We start from the raw sequence: 25,346 nt of genomic DNA on the forward strand, positions 1-25,346 counted from the left end.
ACAGTGTGTGTGTATATTTTATATATATATATATATATATATATATATATATACACACACACACACACACACACACACACACACACACACACACACACACACACACAAACTAAAATTAACCACATTCAACGAAGAGAAGAAATTTTAACTAAGAAATGAACTTTGTGACAATAACAGCATTCAAAGAATAGTAAATCACACCAACAACTCTTGTAGTACTTTAGCACTTTCGTCTTATTTATTATCAAGACTTCAGAAAGACGTTTCATAACTGTGAGCAACCATTTTCACTTCATTTAAATACATTAGTTCTTTTTAATTTAAAATGGACTGCTAGAAGTTATATACCTACCATAACGTTCCATGTTAGTTGTCCATCTCGCCTTCCTTCTTGCTGGATGGGTTCGGAGCCGATACTCGGCTCTGACTCAGCCACTTACTATAGCTCGAGAGCTCTTTACTGGCTCGAGGCTACCCCTTATCCCAGAATTCCCAGCGCCAGCTACCCAGATCTCATTTGAGATAGCTCGCACTAGACATAATTACAGAAGATAATCCATTAATAAACCTGGATATACAGGTAACTGTCATGGTTTGGTTGAGAAGCAACCAATAACAAAACAAATTAGCCAGTGAAACCACTGAGAAACTCCTCTCAATCCTCGAGGAAGGGGGATGGAGGGAGGGACACAAGAAGGAAGGCGAGATGAAGGACAACTAACATGGAATGTTATAGTAGGTACATAACTTCTTTATGTTAAGTTGTCCAATCTCACCTTCCGTCTTGCTGGATGGGACAGCGTCCCTAGCACCTCAACCCTGGGTGGCTCATTTGAACAGACTCTTCAGAACCGTGAAACCAAAGGAAGCTCTGCCCTGGGAGACCACATCTACTTTGTAATGAGAAATGAAAGTATGAGGATATGCCCAAGTAGCTGCTGCACAAATTGAAATGCTACCGAAGTAGCTACTGACCTGGTTGAATGACCTTTGGGTTTTGTTGGAAGATCTTTTCGTCGCAAGTGGTAGGTATGGACTATGGTGTCTAATAACCATTTTGACAGTTACTTTAGAAACTGGAAGGCCTTGTTTGTTGTTAGCAAATGAAAGGAACAACTGATCTGACTTTCTCATTTCTTTAGTTCTATGGAGATAGAAACACAGTTGTCTATGCACATCCAGTTGGTGTAATCTGTATTCTGCCTTGTTGGAATGATTAGGGAAAAAGACAGGGAGATCAATGGATGGATTCAAATGTGGTCTGAACAAACTTTAGGTAGAAAAGATGGGTTAGTTCTCAGGGAAACCCTGTCTTTGTGAAAAACTAGTTATGGAGGGTGAACACATACTGCATGAAGTTCTGAAACATGTCTGGCAGAAGTAATAGCAACTAAGAAGAGTTTTCCAAGAGAGAAACTTCAAGGAACATGATGCTGCTGGTTCAAATGGTGGCAGTATCAAGGAGGCAAGAAACAAACTGAGATCCCAAGGTGGAAGTGGTTCTTTCACTGGGGGTCTAAGTAGAGATGTACCTCTCATGAAGGCCTTACAGAGTTTGTGAAACATTATGCTGGAGTTAGAAATTCCAACATGAAAATTTGAAATGGCAGTTCTGCTAGAAGTCCAAAATCTCATGTACAGGAGCTGTAAAAGGATCTAAATTCCTGAATTCTGCCAAGTACGAGAATCTTTTCCATTTGCTAGCATAGACTTTCCTTGTATTTGTCTTATGGGAGGAAACAGTAATATCATGCACTGCTGGGGAAATATTGGGGAGCCTGGCTAGGATTGGAAGGGGAGTAACCAAGATGTGAGCTTGAGAGTTTGGTGGGACTGGTGTAGCCCACCTGACTGAATCAAGAGGTCCGGTACTAGGTCCAGAATCCAAGGTTGGGCTAGGAGGTGGGGGAGAAGGAATGGAAACCAAATCGGTCGAGGCCAATAGGGGACAATGGGGATCATTTTGCAACCCAACGATTTTGCTTTCTGAATGACTTTTGGAATTATGAGGAAGGGGGGAAATGCATAAAGGAGTCCCTGAGGCCAATCGTGGACTACAGCACCCCTGGGTGTCTGACCTGGAGGAGGAACACTGGAGAAGTAGCTGCTGCATTTGTTGTTGAGGGGAGAGGTAAAGAGATCGCAGCAAGGCTGGCCCCATTTGCAGAAAATAAGATCCACAATTTCCTGTTTCAGAGACCACTCGTGAGGCATGAGGATAGCCCTGCTGAGCCTGTCTGCTATTGCGCTGAATGTCCCAGGATATGTGTTGCTATCAGAAAATGTTGGGAGGAAATCACATTGCCACAGTCTGAGGGCCTCTCGGCATAAGAGGCAAGACCTGGTTCCGTCCTGTTTGCTGATGTACCAAACCACCAACATGTTGTCCATCTGTATTGCAATAGTCCCGGCAGGGAGAGAGTCTTGAAGAGCTTGCAACACTAGGAGCACCGCTCTCATCTCCAGGATGCTGACATGCAAGTGGTACTTGTGAGGTTGACAAATGCCTTGGACTGTCTTCCCTAGATAAATGCCCCCCCCCCCCCACCCTATCAGGGAAGCGCCGTGGTCACTGTGGCAACTGGATGGGGTTCCATGAAAGGTCTGCCCTAAGAAAACTAGTGGGAAGACAATCCACCAGGAAAGGTGTCTTTTGCAAGAGTCTGTAATTAGCATCATGTGAGACATGGGTAATTCCTGGAAGGACCATTGTGTGAAAAGAAGCCACTGAAGGATTCTCATGTGAAAGCATGCTAAGGGAACTAGAAGAATGGCTGCTGCCATGGACCCTAGAGCTTGAAGGACGTATTTTACTTGAATTCTCTTGCTCCTCAGGAGAAGTGACCCTTATTTTCAAATAATGGAAACTCCTTCCTGAGGCAATTTTACAATCATTTTTCTAGTGTCTAGCTCTGCTACTATATATGTAATAAATTGACAGGGCAACAAGGCAGATTTTTCGAAGTTTATTGTGATGCCTAGTTGAGCACAGGATGTGATGGTGTAATCTCGTGCTTCTATAAGTTGTTGCCTGGTGGTAGCAATGAGGAGCCAGTCATCCAGATAAGGAAACACCTGGAATCCTTGATGTCTCAGATGAGCAGTGACTACTGCCATGCATTTGAACACCATGGGGGCTGTAGCGAGACCAAAGAGCAGAGCTCTGAATTGGCAATGACTGGCCCCTAGCCAGAAGCATAGAAATCTCCTGGACCATCTGTCCATTTTTATATGGTAGTACGCGTCCTGAAGATCTATGGAGCACATCCAACAATTGTCCTGACCCAGAAAGGGGAAAATGGACTGCAAAGTTACCATCCGGAACTTTTCTTTTTGTACTTATTTGTTTAACCCAAGATCCAGAATTTGTCTCCAGTCCCCTGTCTTTTTGGGCACTAAAAAGAATCTTGAGTAAGTTCCGGATCCTACTTGGTCTGCAGGGACTTCCTGGATGGCTCTTTTTTCTAGCAGTCTTGAAACTTCTGTGACTGCCTGATCCCTTAGATTGGGTGGGAACATCAGGGATGGATTTTTCTGAAATAAAAGGGGGTTGGATTAAAGGGAATCTTGTAACCTCCGGATATAATGGCTAGTATCCATTTATCTTTTGTAATGTTTTGCCAGGCGATTGGGTACAATGAAAGCCTTCCCCCCCGACTGCCTCCAGAGTTGAGCAGTCGGGCATCCCTTCAGGGATGTTGATAGGATTTGGAAGAGAACTGTCACCCTGATTTTGCAGACCCCCTCTGCCATGAGGGCGGTGTCTGCCATTGTTATTATTTCCCCATCTGCCCCTGGGGGAAAATTCACCACGTGCATCAGGCAAGGGTCCCTGGGATTTCCAAAACCACATCTTTCCCCCATTCTGACCCTTTGGGTATGGTCTGGTAGGAGTGAAAAAACGGACTCTGACATCAGAGTGTCTTGCCTTCCTGCTGGCACTTGATAAGAGTCGTCTTTCACCTGAGGCCCAAAGAGAGAGGAGCCATCAAAGGGGGTATTGGTGAAGGATGTTCTGAAAGTTTCCGCAAACTGACACAGCCACAGCCAAGAATGTCTCCTAAGAGCCACTCCTGTCCCTGCAGCTCTACTTGCTCCATCGGCTGTGTATGAAATAAGCCTCATGGGAGGAGGAGTTGACTATTGAATTTAGAGTCGCCAGCCGGGTAGCTACCTTGGTTGAAGCTCCCTCAGCTGTGGAATCTTGTAGGATATCTCCAAGCTCTTTCAGGAGATCCCTCTGAAGCCCAGTAAAATGGGAAAGATAGTTCAGGGACACCAGAGAGATGGTTGCTGATGAAAACATTCTCTTCCTATATTTGTCCATCGTACAAGAGTCTTTATTCGATGGATGGACAGATGAGGTGGTTTCAGCTAACTCTTTGTGGCTGCTGCAAACACCATGGCATCAACTGGGATACCTTTAGTTAAGAATGGTTTGTCTTGGGGAGCTGTGACGAATTTATTGGGTCTCCTCAGGACAGGTTCCATGGAATCTGGAGCTGACCAAGCCTTTCAAGACACTACAGACAGGAGTGGATCAACAGGCGGAGGCACCCAAGAGGTGGACGGTTGGGAACCAAATGCATCCAAGAATACAGACTCATCCTCGGAGGGGGCTAGGGAAGTCCAGCTATGCCTCTGCCTGAGAATCTCAAGGATGTCCGAAAAGGAAACATTAGAGGGGGACCCCTCCGATTCATCCAGGTCTGTATCTGAGGTGACAGACTCAGGGGAGTCTAGGTGCTTCCTTGTGCACTTTTTCTTTTGGGTGGGGAGCCTGCTCAGAATGCTCTGGGGAGGCTTTGAAAGAAGAGGGTTCACCCAATGGGGTGTCCTGGGGCATAGGTTCCCTATGCTTTGGGGCTGGAGGAGGAGCAGGGGTTGTCACAGGCACCGAGGGGGATGGAGCCGATGAAACTGATAGTGGAGCCGTCTGTGGGGACAGCACTCTCCGCATGACCTCACAAGCATCATGGTCTTGACACAAGGAGGGTTCCAGCTCCGAAGAGACAGGAATACCACCCTGTGCCGAGAGTGAAGGCTCCGAGGCTGATGTGGGAGCAGAGCTCAACTGAGCAGATGCTCTGAGAGGGAGAGTGGGTCGGACAAGGGTCCGATGCCACTTACCCCCATGGAGCCAACAAGAGAGCTTTGGCGCCCAGATACCTCGATGGGAGGAATAATCAAGGTAATCTGAGCCAACGGAGCCGATGAGGATGTCATCGGAGCCAAAGGAACCACTATCGGAATGTCCATGCACTCCGGCTTCGAAGTATAGTCGGAGGACGAACCGAAATCGAAATGGATGGTGTTGAAGCCTGCTGAGGTGAGCTCGAAAGCATTTTAGCAAGGGCCTGTGACTTAAGCAACCTACTGACCACTCTCTCCACATCCTGATCTGATAACCTCGAGGATCGAGAGGAGTGGGAAGATGAGCAATGACTGGACTTGCTTTGGAGTATTGGTGATTGTGGCACCGAGCGAATCAACCCCCAAGGAAGGAGACCTAGCTCTTTTGTGGCTCCGAAGTAACAGTCGGAGCCGATGGAGGGATAGTCTTGTCAGTGCCAGCTGGCACACTTAGTTTGTCAAGCTCACAGGTCGGTTCCGAACACGGAGCAGACGGCTTGACTGGTTTCAAAGGTTTCACTGGCTGAGATGCTTTAGCCGGAGAATCCCATTTTAATAATCCATGGAGGATAAGCTTGTTTTTTCGCTCCTGCAGGACCCTTGGACTAAAGGCATGACAAATAGTACAAGAGTCCTGCAGGTGCAGAGCCCCCAAGCAATAAACACAACTAGTGTGCCCTTCTGTCAGAGACATCTTCTGACAGCACGAGTCACACTTTTTAAAACCAGAGGTTTTTAGCTTCCTTAGACATTTTAGTAAAAGTCAAACTACAACAGAAAAACTAAAAATTAATAAATAAAGACCTTAAAGGATAGCCTCTAACTTAAACAACTCTCCTTAGGGAGGGGGGAGGGGAAGAACTCTCCAAGTTAAAACGAGTTCAAGGAATAAGAGAAGGCTTAGCAACTAAGGAGCGATGGCCAACACAGCACAAAAGTAAAGCACAAGGACGAGATAAGGGGGTTTACAGTAAAAGAAACTTACAAGCTATTACCAAAGAAGAATTATATCAAATTTTAAGCACAATATCGAGTTTAAAAGAGACAAAAAAATTATACTAAGCCTGAGCCAGTATTGATTGCAACCTCGCAGCTAAAGCGGCAAATGAGATCTGGGTAGCTGGCGCTGGGCATTCTGGGATAAGGGGTAGCCTCGAGCCAGTAAAGAGCTCTCAAGCTATAGTAAGTGGCAGAGTCAGAGCCGAGGATTGGCTCCGAACCCATCCAGCAAGAACGAAGGCGAGATTGGACAATTTAACATCAACAGTTCCTTTCCAATAGTAAAGTGTGAGCAGGCAAGGTGCTGTGTGCATTTTCATTAACATTACAATTGCAGTTACATAAGGTAATTTGGTCAGAGGTCAGACAGTAATAACTTTGTGGTGCCATGTGCATACTAATAGGGATAGTGTGAAAAAAAAAATTGGGGGGGGTGGAAAGGATGAGAGTCATGCTGTAATAATTCTAATATTAGCACAAAGATTGGTACGTCCCTGACAAGACTACCCAGAAATTAGGTATAGTTTTTTTTGTGTAACTTACGAGTCCATGCCTCCAAAGGTAAGTAAAGAATGTGGAGGAGTCAGGTGGAGAGTCCCATTATGCTTGGATATCACGGTGTGTGGAGAGAAGTGTGTGGGTATACCATCCGAGAGGGGTGGTGGTGTGGACTTGAGGGGGGGGGGCTAGATTGGGGGCCACCCAGGACACGGAGTGTGGAGCCGGGGTTTGATGGGTAGGAGATTATGGGTCAGTGCAATAGTACCGCCCGTGGGCTGGTTCGGATGTACTGCTCCTTGAATGGTTGCGTGAGAAGTGAGACTGAGGGTGGAGGGTTTGGTGGGGTCAGCGGGGGCTAGCCTGGTGACTGGGAGCGTGTGTGTAAAGAGGAGAGGCAAAAGTCAGAGAGAGAGGAAACACATTATATTCACTTGCACAGTTGTAAATCCATAAACACATTAAATCCACTTACACAATTGTTCAAACCCTATCACATTTCAATCTCTATACCTTCTAAGTGCACATTTGATGTCCAGACTTACACTGGGTAAGGGAGAGAGGAAACGCATTAAATCCACTTGCACAATTGTTAAACTTTCAGTCCCTATCACATTTCAATCTCTATACCATTTAAGTGCACATTTAAATGATCAGTTGAGACCTGGATAGATATCAGCTCGCAGGTCTGCCATTTTAATTCCCGGACTTGTAGGAATGTGTCCATGTCCCCTACAAACTCTTATTTTTTTCCAGTGCTGTGAATTTGAATCCTGTGAAGTTTGGGCAAATAGCGGTGTGTTTAGCCAAGGCATTCAAACTGTCCTGTTTGCATATTGCTGCAGTGTGTTCTTTAATACTGTTACTCAGCTTTCTGTTCATTTTGCCGATCTAGAAATTCCAGCAATGTTCACAGAAAGCGCAGTAGACTTTTTTTGTGCTGCAACCATAATGGTCATGTAGACTGACAGTTCTGTTGCAGTGCGGGAAGGTGACGTCGTTGCCTTTTCGTGTGTGTACACAGGTGACACACTTGCCGCAGTCAGACATTCCAGGTTCTGTCGATACTTCATTCTGTTTGGATGGGCTTTTATTTATCTCGAACACACCACCAAAAGAACAGTTTCATTTGAAACAGAAGTTCGGGGATGTCCCAAGTAACTTTGTCAGACCTTTTTCTCCTTCCAAAATGTCCCAATTGTTGGTGAGGACGCCTCCGATTCTGAACATATACATGGACATTGGAAGGGGGAACTCACCACCCAGTCCTTTTTGTTCTGTCCGTTCTGTGCCCTTGCTGTGAATCCCTTTTCCAGGATCGTTGGGTACCTGGAGTGTCTGTGCTGTATGATCTCTTGGAACAGGTTGTCCAAGTACTCTGGGTATTTCCTTTCTAAGAAAAAGTTTGAGGTAAAAACCTTCCTTGATGAAAACCTCGTCCCTAAAAATGAGTCTGGATAAGTGGATGAATTGTCCTTTTATAATATTCTTTTTCATGAAATGGAGATGCTGGCTGCTGAACTCTAGATAGTTATTCCGGAAAGTGGGCATGCAGTAGATGTTAGAGTCAAACTGTCCACTTTCCGGGTCTATAGTGAGGTGGATATCCAGGAATTGAGTGGTGGTTCCGATATGTCCTACAGTGAGGGTCAAGAAGTCCAGACTCTGAAAAAAGGTTTCCAGAAAACTGCTCAGAGAAAGTCTGTCCCCCTTCCAGACAAAAACCTTCCAGACAAAAAAGATGTCATCGACAGAACGCCTGTACATTATGGTGTTGTTGAACCCGGGCAGCAATTCAACCTTATCCATTTCCCAGGCACCGAGGACCAAGTTTGCATATGCCGGGGCCATTTTGGACCCCATGGCTACCCCTTTCTGTTGGTGGCAAGTCTTCCTGTTGAAATGAAAGAAGTTATTTCTTAATACTGCTTCTGTTAACCTACATACAGTATTAATCTTAGGCTGGAGTGCCTGTTCAGGTATTGTCTGGTGAGGGTCAGTCCTTTGGCATGGGGGATGTTTGTGTAGAGTGCTTCTACATCTAGGGAGACCAGTAAATATTCACCTCCATCCAGCCTTAGTTTGGCGATGTCATTTAGAAAAGCCCAAGAGTCCCTGGTGTAGTATTTGCTGTTCTGTACAATGGGGTTGAGGATGTGGTCCACATATTGCAAAATCTTTTCTGTTTTGTCCTTCGGTTCGATACCACGTGGCATAAAGGTGGATTTTCAGGGTTTTTGTGAACCTTGGGGATTCAAAAAATTTTTCAAGGCTTGGTGTCATGACCTGCATGAAGTCTTTTTCGTCTTGAGAGATCTCATCCCTGAGGTACAGTTCCAATAGTAGGTTGTCAATTTGTTTAAAGTTTTGTTGTACCCGATTGATGTTGACCTTTTTGTAGAACTGGTTATCCGTGAGGGATGCTTCAAGTGTTTGGATACATCTCTCCTGCTCCATCACTACTATCCCGGATCCCTTCTCAGCCTTCATGATTCATAGGGATTTGTCCCGACTCAGTTCCTTCCAAGCCTGTCTTTCTTCCCTGTTCAGGTTGTGCCACTTTGCCGAGGGCTTATCAGAAAGGAGTTTCCAGATATCTCTTTCACAGGTACTCGCAAAGAGGCTCAGTGTGTTGGAGAGTGCAGGAGTGTACAGGCTCTTCATGGTAATTGGTCTGTCGTCATCCTCAGAGCTTTCCTAGTCTTCTTCCTCTTCATGTTGTTGTATATCCAGCTTTAGTTGTAACTTTCTCAGGTAGCACTTGAGATCCAGGATAACATCTGCCATGTTGGCTCTCTGTGCCGGGATGAAAGAAAAGTCTTTCTTCGGTACCTCATGATGGTTTTCCGAGAAAACACTTGTGGTGAGGTTAAAGATGTCACCTACCCCCGATGGACACCTCCAGTCGGTGCTATCAGGTGCTGGTATCAGTGAATGGGGAGGGTGATCAAGGTGGTCCATCCCAGTAATACTACCACTGTACCCAGTTCCCCTCTCCTTCTTCCCCTGCGATTGTTGTTCCCCCTCCTTCTTTCAGTATTGTTGGTGTTGTGATTCCTGTTGCGTTCATTACCCCAGGTCTGAACCTGGTGCAAGTCCTGCTTCTGGTGGAATCCTGCTGAAGATAAAAAAAAAAAAACACATTGTTGTTGCCACTTGTGTTGTTGTTGGAGGATTGTTCGTTCATTGGTGGGGTCTGATAAACCCCTCGTTTGATTGCACGGTCTGGTGTCCTACGGTTTGTATTGTTGTTGTCATGGTGGTCACGTTCACTGGGTGTCTGGATCTCCCTATGTCAGCTGATTCTGGAGTGGCGTTTGTGGTCTTGGCTGTCCCCTAGGAGGAGTATGTACCCTCATCTGGGAACTACTCCCTGCTAGTGGGCTGGATGTGAGGAGGTGTCTATCCACCTCAGGTGTGTTGGGTCCATTTGTGGGTTCTAGTAATTCTATCATAGGCCTTAGGTCAGTTGTGGACAATGGGTTGGTTGTGGGATATCTGTCTAGCCTTCGCCGCGTGTGGGCCTGATCGGGTATGCTTTTCCTTCCTCATATTGTTTAATGTCCCTAAGCAATTAGCCTTTCTTGCGTTCAGTGTCAACCACATACCTAGTAATTTTGTGCAGTACACTGTCCCACATTTCCGCGAAGTCATTAAATGTGGGATCCTGCAGGATGCATGTTTGCAGATCATCTATTTGAGACTTGTAGGTGGCCATACCCTCAGCATTGCTTTGGATGAGGGCTTTGATAGCTGCTAGCACAGAGTAATTTTATATTTTGACCAGTTCTTTGTAAAGCTGAGAGTTTGGAGTGGTCCTATTAGGAAATTTGTCACATCAGAGACCCTGTGGGACTATATCCAGCTCTAAACACCTTTTCAGATAGAAGTCGTCATGCTCCAGATTTTTGTAGGTTTTAATCAGTCTCTCGAATCTGGTAATCAGAGACCTGGCGCTCTGCGAGACCCCCCTGCTTTGACTGTACTTAGTTTGTACTGTTGTATTCTGGACCAGGCAATGAAAGGGATTACTTTCAGTCTGGATTAGTAGCAGGTCTAGAGCCTGTGTGGTCCTTATTTCTGTCCCTGTTCTTTTGTTAACTGTGGCCCTGGGTCCAGAGTGGTCCAGGGGTTCAGTGTGGTCCCTGCTGATCCTTTCATTTGTAGGTGTAAAAGGTCTGCTGTTTATGTCCTCGAAGAGATCCTGTGCCAAACTGATTCCTTCCGATAATTTTGTAAAAACTGTTGTTGGATCAGTTGGTGTCCTGTTCCTGGTTGCTTCGATCTTCAGTTGGCTACTAGAGCCCGAGTTGGGTGCTATGTTTCCTGCCATACTGTCACATGGAGTAAAATATTTGCAACTAAACTTAACCACACTCAAAAAACGAATGAAGAGAAGAAATTTTAACTATGAAATGAACTTGGTGACAATAACAGCATTCAAAGAATAGTAAATCACACCAACAACTCTTTAGTACTTTAGTGCTTTCATCTTATTTATTACCAAGACGTCTGACATGTTTCATAACTGTGAGCAACCATTTTCACTTTGTTTAAATGTATTAGTTCTAGCAGTCCATTTATATTAACAACAGTTTCTTTCCAATAGTAAAGTGTGAACAGTCAAGGTGCCGTGTGCATTTTCATTAACATTACAATTGCAGTTACACAAGATAATTTGGTCAGAGAGTAATAGCCTTGTGGTGCTGTGTGCATACTAATAGGGTTAGTGTGCAAAATTATCCCTTTTTGCACACGGCACCACTACTACTCAGGGGTAGGACAGATCAGAAATGGTCTTGGAATTGTAGTGAGGGAGAGGTTTCAGAAAACAATGAGGGATACCATCAGAATTACTGACTCATGGCAATCAGACTCCACTGTAACAAAAGTGTACTGCTCATAATCTCAACCTATGCCCCATACCAGGGTGGCGATAGCAAGGAAGAGACTGTGTCCTGGCAGCAGTTGCAAGAACTACTATATAAAACAGGACATCGTTATTTGGTGTTGATAATGGGGTACTTGGATGGACATATTGGAATAGACAGGACAGGATGCAAAGACAACCTGGGTTCACATGGGTGGGGCAACAAGTATAAAGGAGAAGCCACTCTAGATTTCTGTCTGGCAAATGGCTTGATGGTGGCAGCACATGGTTTAGCAAGACAGTCAGAAGATCACATACAAGAGTGAATGACGGGCAACTCAGGTAGACGTCCTCCTAGGAAGGAAAGGAAATTGTGGTAGACTCAGCAATTACAAAATCATCCCAAGTTCAACAGCTGGTCCACAGTGTAAACCACTGGCTGTGACAATCGACTGCAACTGTGGTTAGAGAAGGCTCCAAGGCCACAGACTAGGCTGAAGACCTGGAAGTTGACTGGACAGAAAGTAAAAAAAAAAAAAAAAGTTCAAGGAAATGCACACGGCATTATCACCTCAGGAAGAAGAGAAAATAGGTGGAGATTAAGAAGAATGGCAGTTCCTCAAAACTGCATGTGTAGGACTATAGAACAAATATGTGGCTGAGCCAGGTATGGAAGTAAAGTAAGGAAATCTAGTGCTGGAATGCATTAATACAGGAAAACAAAAGAATGAAGTGCAGGAAAATGTGGAAGATAGAAAAGATGGATCAGGCCAAGAAGGAATACTGGTTGGCTAATTAAGAGCCCATGAAAGCAACTGTAATAGCAATAAAAGCAGAAGTAGACACCTTTTATAAGAGATGCCAGCAACAACCTGTTCACCAGTCCACAGGTCAAAGGCTGATGAAAGCAGTACTTTTAGCAGCTTTTGAATGAAAACCCCACAGAAGCTGTACTGCCCCAGACAAGCCTATGATGAAAAAAAAAAAAAAAAAAAAAAAAAAAAAAAGAGTCTTAGAAAAAGTAACAGCAGCACTAAGGAAAAGGAAAATCAGGGAAAACAACAAGCTCAGACATGATCAAGATATTGGGCAAATCAGGGGAGAAAGGTCTCCAGAGGTACTCATCGCAGTATGGAGACAAAGGCATATTCCAGAAGACTGGAAAATATGAATCCTAGTGCCAATGTGTAGAAGAACAAAATGGTCATTCACAACTGTGGGCAGCAGAGAAGTTTCACACTCCTATCACACTAAATGACAGTTCTGGAGACAGGGTGATTAATAAAAGAATAAATAGAAAAAAAGATAGGAAATCAGTAGATTGGAGTCACATCAGGATGCAGTACATCCGACTTAATATCTGAAGTTGAGAAGACATTATAGATGAGGAAAGAGTCTATCCAGCCATTCCTAGACCTGAGAAACCACATAGCAAAGTCCTAAGAAAGCAGATTTAGGCAGCCCTGCAATGCTTCTTAGTCCCAGAAACGTTGACAGAATTAGTGAAAGCTATATGCAAGGACCCAATGAGAAATATTAATAGTGTTGACTCCCAAAAGGGATGCCCAGTTGGAGTTGGTGCACATCAGGATTCAGCTCTGAGCCCAGTAGTGTTCATGCTGGTGATGGACTACATTTGCAAACCAGATGGATGAGACAGATCAACAAAATTGCTGTATGCAGATGATGTGGTATTATAGGTAGACTGAACATGAACTTCAGCAAAAAAAAGGAATGCTAAGCTGAAGGCACAAAGGATGAAATTTATTTAGCATTTGTTTATCAAGGAGGCCCGGCTGGACTGGAAGCCCATTTTCAGTAGAGGCCCAGAGAGAAAAGTTCAGAGTACAATTACAACATTATTTAACAAAGAACTCCAAAAACATCATAATAAATTTATAGAATACAATACAAAAATACAATTATTTAACAAAGTACATACAGAGGTTTAGAAAACAGTACTGTAGATCAGAATGTTTATGTACCTTAAGAAGCTTTCCAGTGAGCTAGCACGTGTATATAAAATACTGAGCACATGCAAGCAAGACCGCCATTTTGTAGAGAGCTGCAGAGGTGTAAGCATGTACGTATGTATGTGTAGTAGTCAGTCAGTTCATTTATATTTATGTTGCAGCTATCAATCCTGATGTGTTTATAAAGTATGTAAACGAAGACCCAAGCCTCTTCATCTTAACTAGCCACACAAGACGAGTGACAAGTACTACGGGTACAAAAACGGCCAATTACAGTGACACCCCTGGACCTAAAAACTCCATAAAGTAAGTATACATTATATAAAAAGTAAGCAACTACACCTTCTAGAACATGTATGGAACAATGTTCAGTGAGACACATGAACAGGAGTATAGTCATAGTTAGAAGGTAGGTAGAAAAGAAGTGGGCGAGTAGAAAATGGGAGAGTTCAGAGAGCAAATTGAAAGGAGGAGAAAATGTTAGAGGAGAGGAAAATTAATAGTAGTAATGCGACTGTCAGCCTGGGGATGTGCATGAGCAGAGACAGTTATCATTGAAGTAAATCTTGAGTAAGTGTTTAAATATGAACGAGTCACTGGTGTTAATGTGTTGAGGGATGGAAATCCATGTCTTAGAGATATAGTTTGAGTGAAGAGAATCTCCAAAACTGTTATTAGATTTAGAAACAATTTATTGGAAGATTTTAGGGTTCTGTTACTGGAGTGGGTTTGTACAAAGTTTTGGAGAGCCGGGCAGCTGTCAGGCTGGTAGATGATGGTATGGGCGATTTTAAGTTGGTTAAGGGATAAGAGGTTGGATAAATTCTAGCAATTTTAGTTTGTGGAGAACAGTACAGTGACACGATCTGTGTGGTAGGTATGTGGCAAATTTGGAGATTTTCAGGTAACAGGCCTCTAGTCTACTTAGGTGAGATTTTTTAAGGTTTATGAAGATAAAAGATACTAAAGAGGAGAATGTGGTCCTTGGACTCGTTATTGAAGAAGAGCGTTAATTTGGTTTTGTTTGGATTTAGAATAAAGTTGATAGTTGGAGAGGTAGGATTTAATGGTTGAGAAGGATGTTGGGCAACTTCTTGGAGTTGTGGAACAGAAGGCATGGCACAGATGAGAGTGCAGTCATCAGTGTATTGGATGATAGTTGCAAGGTGCACTGTGGTGTGCTGTTTGTTGGTAAAGATAGTAAAGAGGAATGGACCTAGATTTGAACTTTGTGGGAGACCAAGTGTGATGGGTAACAAGAAGGAGAGGTCATTCTGCCACCTCACAGCTTGTTGGCAGTCAGAAAAATAGTTGAGAAACCAGGAGAGGGCTGTTTGTGACAGGTTAAAGGATGAGAGGTCATGGAGGAGCTTTTGGTAGGATACAGTACTTAATGCTCTGGACATATCTAGAAAGATGGAGGAAACAAATTGTCCATAATTTTTGAGTGGGTTTATTGTGATTGCGAAACTCATGAGGGCAGTTGTGGTGCTGTGCTTAGGTGAAAAAACATGTTGAGAGATGGTTAGCAGGTTGTTAGACAATAGATGGTCCAAAAGTTGTGAGTGGATACATCTTTTTTTCCAGAATTTTAGGAAAAGGGTGATAAGATGTCACCTGTCTATAGTTGGAGAGTTCTGTTGAGGAACCACCTTTGTGTAGAGGGATTATGCAAGAAATTTTCCAGAGCTTGGGAACATACTGCTCCGAGACTGAGCTCTTTATCAAGAGAGACCGATATGGCATGGACTGCTAGTTTAACATATTCCATTGATAGCTGATCAACAGCTAGGGATGTGGGCTTCAGTTTATTTAGCTGTTTCTTTGTTGTAAGTTTGGATAGGTTTTAGAGAGAAATAAAGTAGCTTCTGTTCCTGGAGAAATTATTAGTGGAGTATTGTTGTTATTTTCTTACTAGAGAAAGTATGAAGTTGGTGAATTAAACTGGGTAGCTAAACTATCTTTAGTATTTGTTGTGGGAGGTGGAGTTGAGGAATGGCCTTGTTTTAGGAGTTAATAGCGCCCCAACATTTTTGGGGGATTATTTTGGTGTGCATCTTGCATTCAAGTAGTATAGAGAAGTATTGTAATGGCAGCAAAAGCAGGAAATCAAAAGAAGCTGAGAACAGAGATAGAAGGGAAAATAATGGAACAAATTAACAACTTCAAGTATCTGTGAGGGGTGTTTGAGAAGGGAAGTCTGAAAGAGAAGAAGGTCAAAGCTAGAAATCAGAGGTTTCTGCAGCAAACAGGCAGAGTATGTCAGTGGTAGTGTGTAACAGAAGAATGTCAAAGAAGCTGAAAAGTAAGATGTACACGCCAGTGTTGAACCCAGTTCTACTTTAGGTACAGAAACTTGGAAAGTGAAGGCAGAGCAGTTGAGGAAGCCATTAGGGTGCACACTGTGGGACAGGCAAAAAAAAAAAATAGGAGGCCAGATCAGAAGCCCTAGTATCTCCATCTGCAGAGAAGTCAAAGGGAACAGATTACAGTAATTTGGGCACATGTGCATGAAAATAGAGGACAATCTGGTGAAGATCTGAGACAGATAGACAGGAACAGGCAAGAGTAAAATGAGGGCATCCAGCAAAGAGATGGATGGGATTGTGTGAAAAAAAGAGATGGTTGATAGGCAGTAAAGTAGGAGAATGGCACTAAATGGAGTGAGATTGTGATAGTTGATGAGACACCCTAACCACATGTAGAAAATGGGAAAAAGTGGTTTAATAATGATTCACCAGGGTTTTTCCTGCTTTTCTCCTGAAACATCTAAAGGGCACTTGGCTCTGACTTTATTTTTTTTTTTGTAATCTTATGTTCATGAAATTTATTTCTTGCACTTTTTTGGTTTACTAAACATTTCCACCACCCTGCAGAATGCTTTCACTGATTTAAGTCTCCTTGGCAACTGGCATCCAGTATTCCAATCATACAGTCTCTCAACACAATGAAAAATGTTCTTGTAAAATATTAAAATCAGTGACCAGACAGACACCGTACTACTGTATCCGTTACGATTTACTTCTATTAGTACAAATTCTTGTCAGTTAATACTGTCAGAGTTATTTCAATTCTATTATAACACAGATAGACACGAAGTAATGACTGATGCACACTTAGTCAAAGACGTCACTAAAGAGTGAAAATACTGTCCAGTTTATATCCTCTTAAATGTCAATGTTATTTTTAATGTCCTTGTGACTTAATTTCTGTTTGTATCATGAAAAAGTCCATTGGTTATTTCTAGCATGGACAGTTTCTGTTGAAATGAGACATATTTTTGTTTTATGTCCTTCTTTGGTTATTTTCCTCCTTGCTGTACCTGAAGACTTCACAAAAAGTCTCTCCATGTTATCTTTGCTTCACTTGAAATGTCTGTATTTTATTTAATTTATTTCTGCATCTGAAAGCTCACAGAAAGTCCCTGTTGATCAACTTCCTTTTTTTCTATAACAGGATGCCATTTACAGTAAGCCCACAGCTATATGTTATTAATATCTAAGCTGAACATTTACAAGAAATCATTTTAATAAAAGGTCATCACTTAACTGTTCTTGCAAAGCAAGCCATATTATTCTGAAAACTGCTGTTTGGCCTTGCATATTTTCTTTACTGCACACAGTATAATTTTGGGGAAAAGCATTTTAATTTATACAATCTCTATCAGTTCTGAATGACTTTTTAGGGGCTGTAGATATTCCACAAGCATACTTCTTTACAGGTCAAAATGAAATAAGGCAATCCAGACACAGACAGACGCACACACACACACATCTATCACATCAAAATAAAACTCCAAAACTGCTGCCCAAGCTTTGTGGCAGACAGGGAGAACTCAATTAATGCAACCCAAATGACCCAAAATCAAGTAGTGTCTCAGCTGCTGAAGGACCACTGCCTTTGTATTGGGAGGCTCAGCTGCATAAATACCAGGTTCTACACCAAATTACACCAGTAACTAGAAGCCAGTCTGTTAGCATGGTCTGAAAGAAGGGCTCACAAAACAGGGAAAAAAAAACAGTATTACTAACACAACATTCAGATTTGTTTCTTTGTTCCTTGCCAATGACCTCAGATACAAAGGTCAATGCATTACCCAGCTAGAACAGTTTTCTCTAGCAGGCAAAGGCTTGATGCCGGAACCTCTCAAAGCAGCATTTCAGAACAATCTCTTTCAATAATAACCTAACGAGCCTGGTCTGCAAGGCTATGGAAAGTATCATCATGGAACTTATAAACAATGACATTGGTAATCTCCAAACTCAGGACCCCACCCAGTTCGAGTTTGTAAAAGGCAAATCATGTCTCCTAAACATGATAGACTTCTTTGAAGCAGTCACCAAAGCCGTAGATGAGGGTAAGGTGGTTCACACAGCTTATCTAGATCTCGCCAAGGCTTTCAACACCATCCCCCACTCTGGAATTAGATAAACTTACTAAACTAGGTATAAATCCCTATGTCACAAGATGGGTTGCCAACTGGCTCACTGACAGAACTCACTGTGAAAGTAGCAGACTCTAAATCCAACTTAAGACCAGTGACAAGTGGAGTACCACAGGATTCAGTCTTGGGTCCTCTCCCATTTGGTATCTACTTCTCTGAAGTACAGGCCAACACAGAAGGTCTTTGGCTAATGAAGTTCACAGATGACTGCAAACTAGGAGTCATAATCAAAACTCCAAAAGATGTGGACATCTTACAAAAGGGCCTCGCTGAGACAGATGCCTGGTGTCAAAGTCATGGCCTCAAGCTCAATGCCAAAAAGTGCACTGTCATCCCTTTTGGTAAAAAATCAATACCCATGAATTACCACATAGGTGGTAGTCTACTTAACACCGAAAGTGTGATAATAGACCTTGGGACACAGGTGGACAGTAGTCTCTCCTTTGATAATCACATCGCCACAATAGTCCGGAAATTCTTCTACATGGCACACCTCATCACAAAAGGTTTCTCATCCAGGAAAAAAAAATAAATAAATAAATAAAGAGGTCATTGTTCCCCTCTACTCGTCACTCATTAGACCCATTATAGAGAGTACAATGCCCCTTTTGGTATGTACCTCACAAGACATCTACAACAACTGGAAAGGCCACAGAAATACCTCACAAAGAGGTTACCGGCCTCAAAGACATGCCCTATGCAGACCGTCTCAAAAAACTGCAGCTGTAATCCGTTGCATATCGCCTACCCAGAGGCGATATCTGCCTAACACACAAAGCTATGTCAAACCCAGAGCTTTTAGACATGCTCCACTTAAAATCCCAATCCCTGCGAGCTACATGCTCTAGGGACCTAAACCTCATCAGCATAATAAACAGAATATGCTGGAGGGATAGATTCCTGTCCCAGAGACTTCCCATACTCTGGAACAAACTATCTATATCAAACAAAGCTCCTCATTAGCACTCTTCAAAAAAAATCTTGATGATTGGATGGGAGATAGGAAATTCACCCCGGGATCACCTCTGTGGCTCTGCTCGACAGTGGCACAGGAAAATAATTTTCTTGGGTGGCAAAAGCCAGGGTACCTTCGGCTAGGCTTATATAGGCCCTAGGGCCAATAGCCTAGTACCTACCTATGAATAACCCCAACTACAAACTCCTCCATTACAAAACGGAAACAAGCAGAAGAAACTGGTCATCCAGTCTGATTAATGTTGCTATCTAGCAACTGCTCCCTCCACTTACTCATGCATCACTAAAGGTGCTGCCAAACCAAGAAGGCAGAAGCCATAGAAGATGAAGTGAAGACCTGGACATGGGAGAGGCCATGCAGAAAGCCTATGGAAGGAATAAAACTGGTTTTGGCAAACCATCCTGAGACACTGGAGGAGGCAACACTGCTCACTTAGGCTGATCCCAGCAGAGGTGAAAACAGATCTCTACTTGAGACTCTCCCAAAAGATGGAAGACCACCAAGAAAACCTGAATCTGGGTTGGGGGGACACATGACTTCTGAGTGGTCAGTATCCATCCTACTACAGGAAGTTCCTGCAGTGACTTTGCATTTGCAATGTGGCAAGGATGCAAGAGCAGAGGAGATCCTGACCAAGATGAAGGTGCTGGATACCATTTCAGTGTTGTGTTTAACATACATTTTCTAGGTTTCCTAAGAAGGCTAGTAAAATACTTCTGGACTGAGTCTGGGGTAGTGGTTCCCATTATCAAAGAAAAGGGGATAAGGAGAATGGGTTCCAAAAAACAAGGAATCATGCTTCAGCTTCCCTGAGAAAGCCTAGAGCAAAATGCTGGAAATGAAACAATTCAAGAGAATAGCCTCTGCCAGAGAAGCAATACAGCTTCTACAGTAGCCATAGATCAAACCTTAGTCCTTCGGCAAATATTTGAGGAGATATACACATTTGCTAGCACTGCCTTTGTGTGTTTGTGGACATGGGGAAGGCAGGTGACTGGACTCTAACATCTCATGATAAGTGGTACAGAAGTAGAGACTCTCCAGGCTGCTGCCATGTGCTATTTGGCTTCTCTCCCTGAAGACTGGGTGTGGTCTCCATTTCCCTGCATTAATTCCATTATGCTCAAGGAGGGCACAAGACTCCAATAAGAGTTATGTCTCATTTCCTCTCCAGATTGTGATGTTCATGGACAGGATATCAGGGTGCAGCAGCTAAACTCTGCAGAGTATTCTCTTTGCGGGTAAGAGGGTTACAGCTTTGCCGTTTCCAGAGGATTCCTTTCTCTTCGCCTCAAGTCTCTAATCCCAGCATCCACTGGAGTAATTCACTGCTGGCTGTAATGTGGTTGCGATAAAAATCACCCCCCCCCCCAATTACAGATTATTGTCCTCTCCTGGAAGAATGCAGGTGACTGGAAAGCAGACACAATCAGGTGAAAGAATTCCAAGTATGCTGGGGCCTTTTTCAAGAATAAAGGTGAAGAAGAATGAGAGCCAGACCAGCAGATGGGTGGAGGAGCAACATCAGTATTTAAGGCACCATTCCAGATTGTGGCCATAGGCTGAGAGAAGTTCTCAGATTAGAGAATCTTCTTCCTTATCCTCACTTATGTTGCTGAGATCTAGGTAGTGGCTGAAGGCAAGAGATCATCATCATGGACAGAAGAAACAAAAATGAGGCTCATTCACAGGGTAGCTACACATACTTCTCTCAGATTGCGGAGCTCCTTACTCTGGATGTTCTAACGTTACGATCATTGCTCCTTTGTGTGGAGAAGAGTCAGCTAGGGTGTTTGGGCACTGACTATGACCTCCAGGCACCTTCTTTTGAGGTATACCAACTAAAACCCAATTGTAAAAAAATCTCAAAGCAAACACAGGGATTGTCGTAAGGTTTATTTCTCCCAGTTCTGAAAATCCCACAAGATACGATACTTTTGTGTGGGTGGGAAGTTTGGTCTACCCTGCTCAAGAAGCTACCACTGCAAACTTTTCCAGAGCAAAGTGGTTTAAAAAATGTATGCTACATTAAATGATCTTTCAAATTGAATATTTTGCCCCATTCTAAGGCATCTCCTGTATATCCCCCTTTTTTTCCAGTTGAACAACCCTAGCCCTTCCCTTCCAGTTCTCATCATAAACCATTTTCCATTCTTTTTATCATTTGGGAACTTTCCTCTCTTATCTACAGAACTGAATATATTACTCTAGCTGTGGTCTTACCAACTGTAAGAACAATAGGACTACTCCTTGCCTCTGGAATCTGCGATCCTGAACATTTCCTCTCTTCTCCTTATGATTCACAGATGTTTAAGTCAGGTGAGAAAATAATCAACCTATAAGCAATACCCGGAATATAAGAACTAAAACTAAAACTCTGCATTTCAGTAAATTTTAACTTACCAGCTTTCCCCAATACCATTAAATATTCTAACCCAAAGTTCAGATTTGCTCCATCTTCCACAGCTATCCCTTAATACGATAAGCAAATAAATATTCTTGGTATAGAGAATATAATCCAACATAAAAAAATTGAAGGGCAGGTCTCAAAAAATGAACACTATGGCACACCACTATTCACCATCTGCCTTGTAAAAATAGCCTCACTCAATGATCTTCTGCATTCTTCCACTTAACCAATCCTCACGTCTCTATAGCCATTTTATGTACAACTCCACTAAATTATCCTGCATAGGATAGGATTTACTATAATCCAGGTATATGGCCATAAAACATCATTATCCAAACTTAGTAATTAGACAAAACACTGTGTACATGGTGACGGACAAGATCCTTCAGCTCCAAGCCAATGCTGATTAATAGTGTGAAGATTTCCAAACTTATTCTCTGGCACTTTCTCCATCAGATATGTAAAAATTTTTTTCATCTTTTATTCCCATATCAGATTTGACTGTTCTTACTCGTAACGCCTCTTCCCTTAACATGATAATTACTTCACCAAGATTTGCATGGTCTGCAACCACCCCTTCCCATCTACCTCACCCACCTCATTTAATGAGGTTCCAACATTTCCAACACCTTGTTTTTTTTTTCAGATACACACACTCAAAAGAAATGTATACTAAACATACAGCAATTTAGAAATTTGTGAATTTACTTATCTGCATGCTCTTGGGAAGCATGGTGAAACCAAATATTCCAGTGAAAACCTATATCAGAGAGTGCTGGCTAGAAAGAAAAGGCACCCTAGTCAGTAAAACAAGCCAGAGAACCAAATGCTGTGAGATAGCTAAGCATACTTCTACACCACTATGCTTATGGTAGGGAAGTTCTGGAATATAAACTGCAGCACTCTCTTCTCCTTTCTATTGTATCTAAACAGAATAAAACCAGATCTAGTATATTACAACACCTTCTGTTGTTTACCAAAGTTTATGCAGCCAGTACATCAGCCTATTAAGCGGCAGATATTGCTTAGTTTATTCATTTTCTTAATTTCTGTCTAAAAAGCAATGTCTGCTATCCCTCTGGCTTACTAAACATAATTTTTCTTGGTCTGTATTGCCTGTATACTGTACATCTCTATTAAATTTTCTCTCATTTGTGCTTAGATTTCTTAAATGGTCTAAATGGGTCCATGTCACAGAAGGATAAAATCCCGACTTGGGATTACCCAACAACCCAGGCACTAGAGGTCTTAGCCATTGAGGATGTGAATATGTGGCTTTCTGGCTTACCCATCCTGGACGAGATGGAGGTTGTTCAGTCTTTCGAAATGGGTGCAGTGTTCCATTCCCTGCTTTGGTGAAGCACAGAGGACAGCAATCTTAGATCAATGAGGGCTAGAAGGATACAAATGTAAAGCAGAAAATCCAGCAGATCCCAGGATAAATGCCTTTAAATGCTCAGGAAGCTGATGGTTGGCAGGTTTGAAGAAAGACAAGAAAAAGTTTAGTATGAACCAACCCTTCTCCATCCACTTCAGTCTAAAATGCCCTTTTATTCCAATAAAGATATGCCATGTATGATGTCATTGCAGGAAGTGATTACATTCTTTGTTGCAGATATCTGTCTGCAGCTATACAAAGTAGTTACCCATTTGCTGCAATCCCTCCAAACTCTACCATGAGATTATAATGCAGTATAAAAATCCATGGTCATGCCACACAAAGCTGAAGATTTAACAGCTCAACTCTCTCCTCCACTTACTGGTCATATATCCACAAAGTAGCTGCTCATATATCCACAAAGTAGCTAATCAAACAAGTGCAGCAGAAACTGCAGCATGGGTCTTTCCCCTATGCACCTCACACTGGGTGCTATGTGAATATTTAAGGAGATTCCCAATAAATTGGGAGCTGTTAAATAACAGGTAGTCCATTAAAAGAATGAACTTCATCCACATGAAAAATCATCAGCATTAGTTATACAATATATCTAAAAATAAGAAGTCCATATAAAGTACTAAAATCTCCTTTATTTTGTCTGCTTCTCAATAACCTTTTCTCAGACCAACAATTAATCCATTCACTCCCCAAGGACAGCAGAAAAAGCCTGTTCATAAATTTAGCAGTGAGACTTGGGAGCTAGGAGTGGTGTAGTTATCCACGGTGGGGAGCCAGAATCCTTATTTATCCTATGATCCTAATCTTGCTTCCATCAGGGAGTGCATATGTCCTTTCACACATGCTGCCCCTATCTGTGCCACGACAAGTCACTAATACAAAGCACAGCTGTCACGATTTTCCTCAAAGACAAAGTGTAGTCCATTCTTCAGAAGGTGACAGATGCTCCACACACATATACCATTGCCAGCTTCTTCAGGGTCAGAGCTGCTACATGAAGTTTGGTCACCTGGGACATAATCAGGACCTTAGCCCTGTAAGCTACCAAGCTGACCAAGAAGGGTTGTCTTTTGATGATCTTGATTTGATTTTTGAAGGCCAGTGTAGAAATGTCAATAGTGACAGTTCTGGAAAGCTCACTGAGCCACTGAAGCTACCTTTATAACCAGAACACAGTGATATTCCAGAATGCAGGGACAACTACTACTCGCATACCACAGTAGCTGCCCTCAGGCAGAAAAATACCCAGATTAGGCATTTTAAACCATATCGTCATAATTCTATTCATAGCTTTTCTGTAGCTTGCCGCTCATCCTGTATACCAATGGCATAACCAGACTTAGCTGGAGGTGTATTCCCATTACTTGAGTGGAACATGTAACAGGTTCATGCAGGAGTGTTTTCCACTCTGGTAAAGAACCACATTAGCCTGGTAAAATGGCATGTTCCGCAAAGCAGATGGGCAAGTCAACAGAATTAACTACAAAAATTATGGAGAAAATACTAAAGTTATTTTAAAATGCTGAACATTCATGGATTTGTCTGAGGAGGACAGCAACTGCAAGTTCATGAATGGCTGCACTCATAAGAAAACTCTTAAGTCAGATGTGCCCTTATTCAGAAGTTAAAAAAAAAATTCAGAAAAAGAAAAAACAAAAATCTGCTGCACAAAAGAACTGTATTACAAATGAAACCATCTGTTCCTGAAATTAAATATCTTGTCAAAAAAAAAAGTCTTGTTAATTTATAAACGGGCACTCTTTACACTCCACAAATGAAAGTGTATCCATGACCTTTTACCTAATTTCAGTCTTCCACTCTTGAAGATTATGAATGCACCTTGAACTCTACAGTCAACTGTACAGTCACAAAGCAGTAGTTTTTTTTTTTTTTTAAAGGCGGTTTACAGGAAATGACACACCAGCATTCTTTCCTCATTCATTGGTCTCCTGACACACGTCATCCATGAAGTCAGCATCTTCTGACTACTAGACCATTACTTCTAAAAAGCCCTACCACACTCATCTGCACTCGGGGGAAGACAACACAGAACAAATTTGCTTGTTTAAAGGACTTTGAGGTTTAATTGTATAGGATTTACTCAACTAGAAGTGAGCTTTTAAAAATTGTTCCCAAGTTTTCAATATTATACTCATTTGGATAAATTGGGTCAACAAAATACAAAAACACACCTCAATGCAACTATTATTAAAATGAAATAAAAATGCATCATGTGAACTAAATGATTATCTGTTCAGTAAATTGCCATTTTAGTCTTGCCTGATAGTTACAATAAGTTATTTATTCTGCTTCTACTGCATTCTTCTCAGTTTGCGGGTCCCCAGCCACATAACAGAATGCATGTGTAAAGACAAATGTATATCTCCAAGCAAATCCAAAATGCATTAAGTGGCTACCCTCACCACCACCACAATGTATTTTTTACAACAAGTTTCTCAAACGCACACACCAACATCTCAACTAAGGTAGTTAATCATATTAGCACTGCAAGTGTCTTGGGCGATAGACAAGGCAGTCAAGACAGGTGGCTATAAAACAGAATGGGTGTAAGACAAAATTGTCACAAACTATGATAGAACTACATTAAAATGTCCAATGAAATGGGCAGTTTGGGTAGTACAATATC

At 42.4% G+C, this 25,346-nt stretch overlaps 1 protein-coding gene across 2 annotated transcripts in view; it reads right to left on the reverse strand.

Annotated features, from left to right (window-relative positions):
- IDH1 (isocitrate dehydrogenase (NADP(+)) 1) overlaps window positions 1-25,346 on the reverse strand; it is a 385,831-nt gene that overhangs the window by 348,110 nt on the left and 12,375 nt on the right. The gene's annotated exons all lie outside the window — the stretch shown is intronic.

Source organism: Protopterus annectens, chromosome 6.part1 (genome assembly GCF_019279795.1).
Source record: "Protopterus annectens isolate FY-2018-M chromosome 6.part1, PAN1.0, whole genome shotgun sequence".
In the NCBI taxonomy this organism is placed as follows: Eukaryota; Metazoa; Chordata; order Ceratodontiformes; family Protopteridae; genus Protopterus; species Protopterus annectens.